Genomic DNA, 13037 nt, shown 5'->3' on the forward strand with positions numbered 1-13037 from the left:
TCAAATATACTTATATAAATATATATATATATATATAAATATATACATGTTATATAATCTCTTGAAGTCACCAAGGTGAGGTGATTCTGAGTTTAAAACTCATATCCCTAGGAATTAATTCCTTGAACAGCATTCAAGACACTCAGCAAGAATATTATGGAGAGGTAAGCATTTGTGAGTTCAGAATGAAGAAGTCCAGATCGCAGTCTGCACATATTGGACTTTTCATACCAAAGGCAAGGTGTGGTAGAAAGAGAAGAGAGCTACAAACCAGAACTCCAAACTCCCCCAGCCCCATGTGACCCCGGGTAAGTGCTTTCTTTGCTTTGGACCTCAGTTTCTCCATCAATAATATGAGCACATTGGGCCTTCCAACTCTGAAGTTCTTAGATTTTAGCATCTGTATCAGTCTTGCTTAAAAGGAAGCAGGGCCAAGGCAGTTGATGCTAACAGGCTCCCCTGGTGGCCCCTTGTGGCTTTTTTTTTTTTTGAGTTGGAGTCTCATTCGTCACCCAGGCTGGAGTGCAGTGGCACGCACAGTCACGGCCACCCCAGTGTTGACCTGCTGGGCTCTGGCGATCCTTCCAAGTAGCTAGAACTACAGGTGTGCTAACACGCGCAGCTAATTTTTTATTTATTGTAGAGACGGGGGGTCTCACCAAGTTGCCAGGGATGGTCTCGAACCCACAGACTCAGGCAATCCACTTGCCTCAGTCTCCCAAAGTGCTGGAATTACAGGTTGAGTCACTGAACCCGGTCTGTGGCATTTCTTAAAGGCAGGAAAGAGGAGTCTGGTTGCTTGGAATCTTCCCAACCCTGATTCATGCCAGCCCTGCCCTGGGCCCTGTCTGCACTGATGGCTGACACAATAGCCAGGTCCTCATGAGCTGGTGCTGTCACTTTATAGCCAAGGCCTCTACCTTGTCCCTAAGTACAAACAACCCAAGCATGGGACACTCTGAAGGAGTGGGAGTAGAGGTTCAGTACAGAGATGGGCTGACTTGGACTTGAATTGATTTCTCAGAGCAAAGTCATACAGGTGGGCCACCAGTGAGGGCTTCAAGCTGTGTCCTAACATGGCCAAAAAGAACCCAAGGTGAGTGGCACGTGAGAAAACACCAAACTGGGCTTTTGTAACAGATTCACTTTTTTTCTCTCTGAGTAGGCATCTCACTCTGTCGCCCAGGCTGGAGTGCAGTGCCATGATCACGACAATCATGGCTCATGGCAGCCTTGACTTCCTGGGCTCAGGCCATCTTTCCATCTCAGCATCCGGAGTAGCTGGGACTATAGGCACATGCCACCATGCCCGCCTGGCTACTCTTTTGATTTTTTTTGTGGAGACGAGATTTCTCTATGCTGCCCAGGCTGGTCTTGAACTCAGACAATCTGCCCACTTCGGCCTCCCAAAGTGCTGGGATTACTGGCATGAGCCACTGTGCCCAGCCCAGATTCACTAACCCACTCTCATGATAACCCATTAATCCACTAACCCATTAGCCCATTAATCTATTGATCCATTCCAGAGCTTGGGTAGAGCTTCCATGACCCAATCACTCCTTAAAGACCTTACCTCAGCCAGGCGCGGTGGCTCACACCTATAATTCCAGCACTTTGGGAGACCAAGGTGAGAGGATTGCCTGAGCAGGTTCGAGACTAGCCTGGGCAACTTGGTGAGACCTCATCTCTACAATAAATCAAAAAATTAGCCGGGTGTGGTGGCACGTTCCTGTAGTTCCAGCTACTCGGAAGGCTGAGGCGGAAGGATCGCCTGAGCCCAGGAGGTCGAGGCTACGGTGGCCATGAGTGTGCCACTGCACTCCTGCCTAGTCAACAGAGTGAGACTCCGTCTCAAAAAAAAAAAAAAAAAAAAGACCTCACCTCTTAATACTGTTACATTGGGTATTAAGTTTCAACATGAATGTTGGAGGGGATAAACATTCAAATCATAGTAGCCCTGGTATGTACTTAGGACCAGAGCATGTCTAACAGTAATCACAGTAGAGCTGTCCATCACTATCCATGGGGGATTGGTTCTAGGACCTTCTGTGGATACCAAAATCCATGGATGCTCAAGTCCCTGATATAAAATTGGTGTAGTATTTGCATATAACACACATCTTCCCACATACTTTAAAGAATCTCATCAGGTGTGGTGGCTCATACCTGTAATCCCAGCACTTTGGGAAGCTGAGGTGAAAGGATTGCCTGAGCCCAGGGGTTCAAGACCAACCTGGGCAACTTGGTAAGACCTCATCTCACAGTAAATCAAAAAATTAGCTGAGCATGGTAGTGTGCACTTGTGGTTTCAGCTGCTTGGAAGGCTGAGGCAGAAGGAGCCCAGGTGGAGGCTGTGGTGGCCACGAGTGTGCCACTGCACTCCAGCCTGAGTGACAGAGTAAGATTTGAATCAAAAATAAAAATAACAATAATCTCAAGATTACTTACAATACCTACTACAATGTAAATGCTATGTAAATGGTTGCTATACTGTATTAGGGATTTTGTATTATTTTGTATTTTTAAGTATTCTTTTTCAAATATTTTCCATCCACAGATAGTTGAATCTGTATATGTGGAACCTGAGAATGAAAAGGGCCAACTGCTCCGGGACCTGTTCAGGACAGGCATCCTCACCCCAAGGCGACAGGGGAGGAGACAGAGGCTCAGAGAGGGTTTTCCCCACAGGTAGTCATCTGAGGGAGAGCAGGGCCTACACTGGCCTCTTCTTAGAATACTAAGAACCATATTTACTGTGCACTTATGTTGTGCCTGGTATTGTGCTTAACAGGCATGTGTATTGAGTCATTTAATCTTTATAACACTTCTACATGAGTTGTTTCACTAAGGAGAAAACCAAGAGACAGAGAAATTGTGTAACTTACCCAAGTTCACCAAGCCAATGGAATTTGGAATCTTCTATTTTTTAAAAATTTATTTTATTTTAAAGATGTGGGGTACAATTCAAGATTAGGTATACAAGTGGTCATCATATAGGTAAAGTTTGGGCCTCCCTTTGGTCCCCACTTTGCCTGATTTGAGATCAGGTATGCTTATTGATGTTATGTGCCCCCCCCCCCCCCGGCAGTTTGTGGTTACTGCCAATCCATTTCTCTTAGTATTATGGTAAATGTTCAGGGTCTGCTTATGAGTGAGAACATGTAGTACTCAGTTCTTTCTTTCTGTGATAAATCACTGAGTATGATGGATTCTAAATCCATCCAAGTTGCTGTGAAGTCCATAATTTTGTTCTTCTTTATGGCTGCATTATATTTCATCATGTATATGTATCACATTTCCCCCACCCCTAGTCCAATTTCAATGGGCATCATGGTTAGTTCCATGTTTTTGCTATTGTAAACAGTGCTGCAGTAAACATGTGTGTGCAGGTATCTTTTTTGTAGAGTGATTTAAGTTCCTCCAGGTATATTCCCAGAATGAGGATTGCTGGATCATATGGAAGCTCAATTTCTAGTTCTTTTATGGGTCCTTCTATGAAGAAGTCCAGCATCTGAGCTGTTACCCTCGTCCCCCCACCCTCGGGTTACTGAAGGAGAAGGAGGCCTCTCTAGAAGCCAGCATTCGGATTCTGTGACTTCATCTGTGGTTTTAGTCTGGGAGTCTGTAGCAGCCTCTTAGGTTTGCTCTCATGATCTCATTCTTTCTCTCCCTTTACCCACGGGGCACACACTGACTGCCCTCTGCATAACCTTGGACAAGTCCTTTAACCTTGCTGGATTGGTTCCTGGTCTGTGAAGGGAGAGGAGAGAAACAGATGACTGCTGGTGCCCCACGGACTGATGTCCTGTGCCCAGGCATGTGCTTGTGGGTTCCCCTAAGACCAAACCCTGTGTGAAGAGCAGGATGTAGATTGGCCCCATGTCAAGCAGGCCCTTGAGCATGCACGGGCCTATGTTCTAGAAACGTATCAAGACCCCAGAGTCACAGATACCAGAAGAGCATAGAATATCTCCTAACAACAAATGCCAACCACTAGAACTGAAAATGTTTGAGGAACTTCGGATCTTTAGTGGGCCCAGCATGGCAGCAAAGGGGCCCTGGGGACCCACAGCTGCACTGAGTTGTCAGGCATGGTTCTGACATCACTCCATTCCCTTGCCCTGTGCCCCAGCCCCCCAGTGGATGACACGTTGCTCGCAGGGTGACTCCTGTGGAAAGGAGACTCTGAGTAGAAAATTCCCTGAAGACAGTAACACGCCTAGGGGCCTTGGGCCCCGGAGAGCAAGCATCCTTGTTCCCAGCAGCCAAGAAAGGCTCTTCAGGATGACTTGTACTGTCAATTTCCACATGTTTTAACTCTTCCCAGGAAAAGGCTGCAAACGACAAAAAAACGAGCCTCTGTCTCCTCTACTATTACCTTGGGTTGAGGATGCCCATTCTATAACAGGACCCAGAGCTGGTGGTCCTCCTTCCTCACTGTTGCCATGGAAACCGTGTGACCCAACGGAGAGTGAGTTTCTTTCCCTGGCAATGGAAGTGAGGGAAAAATTGATGTTTACAATGTCTCCTCTTGTATCCTGGCAGGAGAGGGAGATGTTTTGAGATTAAAAACCAAACGTGAGGCATGGTTTTCTCATGCTTTAATTCAGTTCCACGTGACAAATATTTGTCAACTGCTTTCTGACTGTGTGACTGTGCAAAGGAGCCCTTGGGAGCCACCCCAGTAAATCTCTCAACAGAAGCAACTGGAATGGACAGAGCCCCTCCTCTATTCCCAGGAATAGGCTAGATACCTTTTCACATCGGTTATTTCATTTCACCATCACACAGCCGTAAGAGATTGGTGATTATCTTTTCTACTAGTCAGAATGGATAAGGGAAAGTGACGTGCCCGAGGGAACACCACTAGTATCCAGAATTAATAATGGTTAGTCTAAGCCAGGCGTGGTGGCTCACAGCACTTTGGGAGGCTGAGGTGGGAGGATTGCTTGAGCCCAGGAGTTTGAGACCAGCTTAGGCAACATAGCGAGACCTCATCTCCACAAAAAATGCAAAAATTAGCCAGGTGTGGTAGTGTGTGCCTGTCGTCTCCTCCATGCTTGATGCACGGCCATTACCGGTCTTTACAAAGCTCCTGTCTTGCTTTGCCTAAATCACTTAATTCCTTCCACTTCATTCCTCACTCTCACAATTCCCTCCCCTACAGACACTGCCTCCATTGTGTGAGATGTGTATTGCTTTGTTTGTGTGCTTGTAAAACATGGGTTGTTTTGTGTGTAAATATATATGGTATAATAATTTTGTCCAAGGAGTCCAGGTCTCTTTTAGTGGAGAAATTTTGAAACCAAGATCAGGGCAGTAGTTGTGCCCGTGGCTGCTGAGGTGATCTTGACCCCAGACCCTTTTAGCAAACTGAGTTTGGAAATTGATTTTTTTAAAAGCATGAACACATTCCGATTTCTCTCACCCCAATCCAACACCTCAAATTTTCCTTACTGTTATAGATTGAAATGTATCCCTGTCCCTGCCCGCCCACCCAAAAGACATTAACGTCCTAACCCCCAGTACCTGTGAATGCGACTTAATTTGGAAAGGGGGTCTTTGCCGATGTAATTAGTTAAGAAGAGGTTATAAGGGTGAATCCCAACCCAGTATGGCCGTGTTATTTTATTATTGTTGCTGTTATTTTTAGAGACAGGGTCTCACTCTGTCATCCAGGCTGGAGTGCAGTGGCACAATCATGATTCACTGCAGCTTTAAACTCCTGGGCTCAAGGGGTCCTCCTGCACTGGACTCCCAAACTACTGGGATGACAGGCACACACCACCACACCCGGCTGATTAGGTTCTTATAAAAAGGGGACAGTTGGACATAGAGATATACACAGAAGAATGCCATGTGAGCATGCAGACAGAGATGAGGATGCCTTCTTTTTCCTTCTGTGATTGTGTTAGGCATTTGATGTATAGTTCAACTCATTTGTTTTGTCTTTATTCAGTTTTAGAGGTTGTCCTATATACAGTCTGACTGAATTTTGTGTGTTGAATATGTAACACATTAACAATGTTCAAAAGTTTGTCGAAATTGTGACCAAAGGTACAGTCAAAGAAATAACCATCTTGCCCTCTCCTTTCCACACCATTTCCTCCCATCACTGTAGGTAATTAATTTCATTCGTTTCCAGCTTACCTTCCTTGTGTGTCTTTTCGCAAAACAAGCATGTTTGTGTGTGTTCGTTTAGTTATTTATTTATTTATTTATTTATTTAGACAAGGTTTCACTGTTGCCCAGGCTGGAGTGCAGTGGTATGGCCACAGCTCACTGCAAACTTGAGCTCCTTGCTTAAGCAATCCTCCTGCCTCAGCCTCCCAAGTAGCTGGGACTACAAGTTTTTGCCACCACGCCTGGCTAAGTTTTTAATTTTTTGTGGCCTAGGCTTTGTTTCTCTTTCTTACACAAAAGGTAGCATACCACGTGCGTACTTTTTTTTTTTTTTTTTTCTTAACAGTATATTCTGGAAATCCTTCCATAACAATTTATAGAACCCTTTCTCATTCTTTTTTCAGCTGCCTTCCTCTTGATCCACTAGGGTTGTTCTAGGGACATTCAGGCAGAAAGCCAGTGTGAATTTGTCACCTTTGCAACAACAACAAAACCCTAATGTTCTTCTTTTCCTAAACATTGGTGGGTGTTTTGCTTGTGTCTTTGTTTTTTGAGACAGTGTCTTGCTTTGTTGACCAGGCTGGAGTGCAGTGGCATGATCACAGCTTACTGCAGCCTTGATCTCCCGGGCTCAGGCAATCCTTCTGCCTCAGCCTCCCAAGTAGCTGGGACTATAGGTACACAACACCACATCTGGCTAATCTTTTTAAAATTTTTGTAGTGATGAGGTCTCACTATGTTGCCTAGGCTGAGCCTCCCTCCCTCCTTTCTTTCCTTCTTACTTTCTTTTTTCCTAGTTTGAACACACATGGTAGACAGAGAGCTCTCTTGCCTAGGTTTCAGTCAAGGTGGGTCTTTCTGGGTTTAGGCAGCTTTCTTCCACCCAGTGATTCAGGGATCAAAATTTCTTCTACTTTCTTGCTTTACCATCCTCTACGGTCTCATCATCATCTGTAACCAGCCAGGAGAAGAGAGAAAGAGATCGTGAGGGAAGCACATTCACACCTTTATTTTTTTAAACTAACTAAAAAAAATCAAAGTGCACAAATCATGCACAAAAAATAATACAATATTATCTCCAGTTCTTACCCCTCAAGGGTAACCGCTCTCCCAACTTCTATTACCACACATTAGATTTGATTGTTTTTGAACTTTACATGAGTGTGACCATAGTCTATATGCATTTGTATCTTGTTTCTTTGACTCAAAAGTCATGCTATTGTGTGTAGTGGTGGTTTGTTTTCTTTCATTGTCATGTAGCACCCATCTTATAAACATGTATTTACCCATTCTCTTGTTGATAGATCTCTGGGGAAAATCATGACTGTTCTTAGCATGGCACTTGTTTCTGGGAGCACATGGATGCATTTCTGTTGGATATAAACCTAGGAGTGGACTTGATGGCTCATAGAATATGCATATATTCAATTTAGTAGATATAGCCAGAGCTTAATGTTTAAAAAGAAATTCTGATAGCCGGGCTCGGTGGCTCAACCTGTAATCCCAGCACTTTGGGAGGCCGAGGTGAGTGGATTGCCTGAGACTGTGGATTCTAGATCAGCCCGGGCAACTTGGTGAGACCTTGTCTCTACAATAAATAAAAAATTAGCCAGGCGTGGTAGCGCGTGCCTGTAGTTCCACTACTTGGAAGGCTGAGGCGCAAGGATCGCCAGAGCCCAGCAGGTTGACGCTAGGAAGGCCGTGAGCATGCCACTGCCCTCCAGCCTGGGCGACAGAGTGAGACTCTGACTGAAAAAAAAAAATTCTGACCAGAGGAATTATAGAAGGAAAAGAGATGCCAGGAAGAGGGGATCCAAGGGCAAGTCCCCAGGGCCAGGAGGTAACTAGTGAATTCTAGGAATAGTGCAGATGAGTGTGGAGGGACCGCAGGCCCTGGGGGAGTGTTCCTGGAGAAACATCCCAGGGTAGTTAAGCCCTGTGGCCTCTTTCTGCCTCTGATTGTCACCAACAAGAATGGGAAAAGATTAACTTCTCTCACAGGGTACAGAGTGTGATAAGGAGTCATATCTTGCCAATGTTGGGCTGGTTTTTCTTTGTTGTTTTTTAGCCCTTGCTTGTGCTTTACTCCCTAAAGAGGACTAGAAACCCTGGACTAGAGCATTAGAAACCCTGATCTCCTCCCTTCTGGAGTTTCTCCTTTCTAGGCGACAGGGCTGTCCATCTTGGTTGTCGTGGACGGGCAATGCACTGAGCTAGGTGGCTCCCAGAGCCAGCTCCCTCCCTCCCCACTGACCCCACGAGGGAATGAGGAAGGAGGACCACTTGCTGGAACGCTGATGAGTGGAACGTTTGTTGATCAGAGTGAGGTGTCCTGACCATGCTGGTGGATTGTGGTGTTTGTCAACCCTCAGCTCTCAGAGGGTTGGCAAACGCAAGTCCCCATGGCATGGTTTGGTTCACGTGGCACATGAGGCCAGCTCCCTTCCCCAAAAGTGAGCTTCCTGCTAGGTTGCATAAGGCAGCCCCTCAGCACAGCCTGCAACAGGACAGCTCCACAAAAAGATGTATTCTAGCACGTGGCCTCCAGAGTACCCACCTTTCCCACCCGTGTCTCTTACATAGGGGCGTTTTCAGTTTTCCCCCAGCTCCTCTTCACAAAGACCTAATGATGCCTGCCACTGGACTCATTTCTTTTTCTTTTCTTTCTTTTCTCTTTTTTTTTTTGAATCGGAGTACAGTGGCACAGTCATGGCTCACCACAGCCTCAACCTCCTGGGTTCAGGCGATCCTTCCATCTCTGCCTCCTGGGTAGCTGGGAACTTATTTTTTAATTTTTGTTGTTGTTGAGATGAGATCGCATATGTTGCCCAGGCTAATCTTGAACTCCTAGGCTCAAGCGATCCTTCCCCCTCAGTTGTCTCCCAAAGTGCTGGGATAGTGGCATGAGCCACGGCGCCCAACCTGGACTCATTTCTTCATAGATTAGAATGTTCTGTTTCCTTAGCATAGTCAATTTTCATGTAGAGTTTTAAGGGTTTTTTTTTTTGCATATTGTCTTCACAGCTGTTCTCACCAGGGAACTTGCTTCAGTGGTAATTATCTTTAATGAAGATATGTCCATACTGAAATGAGGTATGTGGGTGTTAGCGGGGGAGGGAGAGAGATGGTGCATTTCTTCTGAATTACATTTGAAGTGTCAGGCGGCTGTGTGCTAACCAGCATCCCGGTCAGAACACTAGCTTCGCTAGATTTTGCCAAGTGCCACGTATACCGGCCTAAGCTAATCTCTTCTTCTTCCTGAAACTATTATGGTGAGTAATTACCAAGACTTCCTTTTATAAAGGCAAAAAGAAAAATCATGGGTCTTAAGACTGGAAGAGACACAATTCTGGGCTGGCTTTGACGCAGACTTGTCACAAAGCCTTGGGCAAGTGACTTCATTACCTTGCTGGGCCACAAAATGGTCTCTTGCTCCAGAGTTATATTGTCACCACTTTCCAGCTGCCATAAGGATCTGGGTGGGGCAGGGCAAAGCTGAATGCTAGTCCTGGGCCACCTCATCAACATGATGCCACTGTGAAATAAGCAGATGTCTTTGAGGATCCAGGAAGGGTCCTAGGACCAAAGGAAGCCAATTTGACTGGTTATTGCAGTAGATCCACTTCTCCGATGTGATGGCCTTCGGAAGACTTCTATCATTCGCGCTTGGTCCTCCTCAGATATGGGCCTGCCATGCTGACTGAAATTTCACTATTGGGCACGCCTTTGGACTAAGACAATGAGTGCCAAAGGCAACTGTTAAAATGCCCAGTGTCACCAAGCAGGGTTGCGTGTGTGCACCCACCTCCTGTTATGGTGGCACTTTAACTCGTCAGCCTCGTTAGCTGGAATGGAATGGAATGCAGGAAGGCCAACTTTGATAGGAAGACTGAGCCTGGTGGGGTGAGTACAGGGCACTGATTGGGAGAACACATCCTTGTGGGACCTAGAGAAAGGTGTGGGCAGGCGGTGAAGACACTGGGCAAGCGTGTCAGAGCAGCCAACTGAGGACGCCTTCAGGGAGTGGGCGATGGGGAGGGGCTCTGGGAACTGCCCCTCTCTACTCTTCCTTGCCCAGCGCTCCAATGCAGGACACTCTCACCTGGGACACTGCAACAACTTCCTCCCTGGTCTCCTTCCTCCTCCCTGGTCTCCAGTCCTCCCCTCACAGGCAGCCAGAGTGATCGAAAGCCTTTCAGAGGCTCCCTGACAGCTGCTGAGCCCTCAACAGACTCTTTACCCTGGCATTCAGGGTCTGTCCCTCTAGGATCCTCTCTCTCCAACTTGGCCCCCAGACCCTATGACTGTACCCTCTGAACAAAAATATTGAGATGCACAAAATGGCAAAGAAGGATATTCTCTTTTTTGAGTTAGAGTCTCACTCTGTTGCCCAGGCTGGAGGGTCGTGCGGCCTCGACCTGCTGGGCGATGATCCTTCCGCCTCAGCCTTCCAAGCAGTGGAACTACAGGCACATGCCACCATGCCTGGCTAATTTTTCTTGATTTATTGTAGAGATGAGTTCTCGCCAAGTTGCCCAGGCTGATCTCGAACCCACGGGATCAGGCAATCCTCTCATCACAGCCTCCCAAAGTGCTGAGATTATAGGCATGAGCCACTGAGCCCAAACAAAACAGGGTATTCTTGATGACTAGAGAACTGTGTTAGGAAACAACCTTTTTGGCAAATCTGGGTTCAGGCACAGCAGAGGGAGGTACCAGGTCTCTCAAACACATTTTCAAACTTCAGTTCTCACAGAACTCCCTTCGCTTTGAGGACATTTCCCATCACTGGGCTCACTGAGCCCTCTTACTCCAAAAATCTAAAGAGGCTCCTTTAGACAGTTTAAAGTCACCTCTGGACACCCTCCCCACCCCCCGCCCCCAGTCTCCCTTACTGAACTCATCCAGGGGTCCCAGAGCCTTAGCCCCAAGCAAGGGATGAGGGCGCCACCTTGTGGCACTGAGCCTTAATCGCGCTGAACCCCATGAACACTTAGCGGCCCAGAATTTTGCTTGGGTGGGAAGGGCCCTGCTCTCTCAGCCTGTCTGTCCTGGTTTCTGAGTCAAGTCACTCCGCCCTTGCCAGGACAGGCTCTTGGGGGAAGACCAGGGCTTCCTGTCAGGGGAAGACGTTTTCAGCCCTTTGAAGGGGAAGTTCCTACAATGGGAGCGTCCCTCCTCCTTTCTCACCCCGGGGTCTCCCCTCTCCAGCAGGTGGCTGCCCTGTTGGGGTGTAGTGTGGTGGACGGGATGAGAGTGGGGTTGGGTGCCAAGGAGCCTAGGCTGAATTCCAGCTCTCCCCTTAATCTCTTGAGGCCTCAGGGTTTCATCTTTAAAAAGAGGATAACAATGTATGCCATGGAGGTTTTGGAAGAATTGGAATCATGGACGTATCTGGCACTTCATGGACCTATTTGGTGCTTCATAGGTGCTCAAAAATGGCACCTGTGAACATGGTTGACTTGGAATGACACCCATGCATCTTCCCCAGGAATCCACTGTGTGTTGTCTGGGGCCGGGGTCTCTCCCCAGGGATCCCTGGGCCCCCTCGGTCACAACACTCACCACACCATATTGCACTGTCACTCACTTACAGCTTCTCCCAGCCAGCCTGGGATCATCTTCCACAGCCCCAGTCACCTGTGGCTGCTCAGTCAACGGTGGAAGGATGAGGTGTCGGAGGAGAATTCCTGAGACCCAAGTTATTGGACCAGCATCACATGGATGAGCGGGTTGTTTGCAAGTGTCCTAAGAGAGGGTCAGCAGGTGAAGAAATGAGGGGGCCCATGCTCCCCAAGTTTCTCTCCAGAGGACTTGAGAAGTAGAGAAACCGGCTGGGCTTGGTGGCTCAGCCTGTCATCCCAGCACTTTAAGAGGCACAGGTTCGAGACCAGTTCGGGAAATTTGGGGAGACCTTGTCTCTACAATAAATCAAAAATTAGCTGTGCATGGTAGCGTGTGCCTGTAGTTCCGGCTACTTGGAAGGCTGAGGTGGAAGGATCGCCGGAGCCCAGCAGGTCGACGCTAGGGTGGCTGAGAGCATGCCACTACACTACAGACTGGGTGAGGGAGTGAGACTCCAACTCAAAAAAAAAAAAAAAAGAAGTGGAGAACCCAACCCCAAGGCAGAGGGCTGCTGCTCCATCTAATTGGAGATCGGGGTACCCTCCCCTGTCGTCAGACTAGCCACACAGGAAATCTGTCTGAACCCAAGCCATTGCCCTGGGAGAGGTAAGGACTGGTTTGGAAGAGAGCGCTGGTCTGTGTGGGCTGCAGGGAAAGAAGAGCCAGCCAGCTGGGATTATTTCCAGAAGTGACTAGATGTAAGGGACTCCCAGTCTTGGCCCCTTTCTCGTCTCCTTCTAACTCCAAGTGGGAAGAGGACAGAGTGTCAGTCTGGGCAGTTTCACCAGGGAGTGTTCTGAATCTGGCTCTGCTGGGAAGGGCATGTCTAGGGGTGAGGTCACAGCTCCACCTTCACCACGGCACCAAGTTTTCCCAGGAAGCCTGATCTGCCTGCTGGCTGCGGTTTGGACACACGCATCCTTGGGGAGGGGAGAGACCAGGCAGCTAGGAAACTTAGCTACCAGGAGAACAATTTCCAGCCTCCCTGTGAAAGCTGCCCTCGGACTGCAGCCAGGATCGGGCTGTTGTGGCATGTGCCAGCTCCTCTGCCAGGGACGCCTCTCTGACGGGCTGGATGGGAGAGGGGATATGGGCAGAGCTGCACCAGGCTACGTGGGTGCCCCTTTCCTGTGGGCAGGTGAGCTTTCCTTCCTGAGCCCAGAATGTGCCAGATCATTCCCAGGACCTTCTGGCCAGCAGCCATGGCAGTGCTGGGCGTTTGTCTCAAAGCACCTTTAACCCCCATCAAGGTAGGAGAGAGGAATCCTTGCCATCCCCCTCCAACCCCC

The sequence above is a fragment of the Carlito syrichta genome, unplaced genomic scaffold (genome assembly GCF_000164805.1).
Source record: "Carlito syrichta isolate Samal-C Ts95f unplaced genomic scaffold, Tarsius_syrichta-2.0.1 Scaffold304902, whole genome shotgun sequence".
NCBI lineage: Eukaryota > Metazoa > Chordata > Mammalia > Primates > Tarsiidae > Carlito > Carlito syrichta.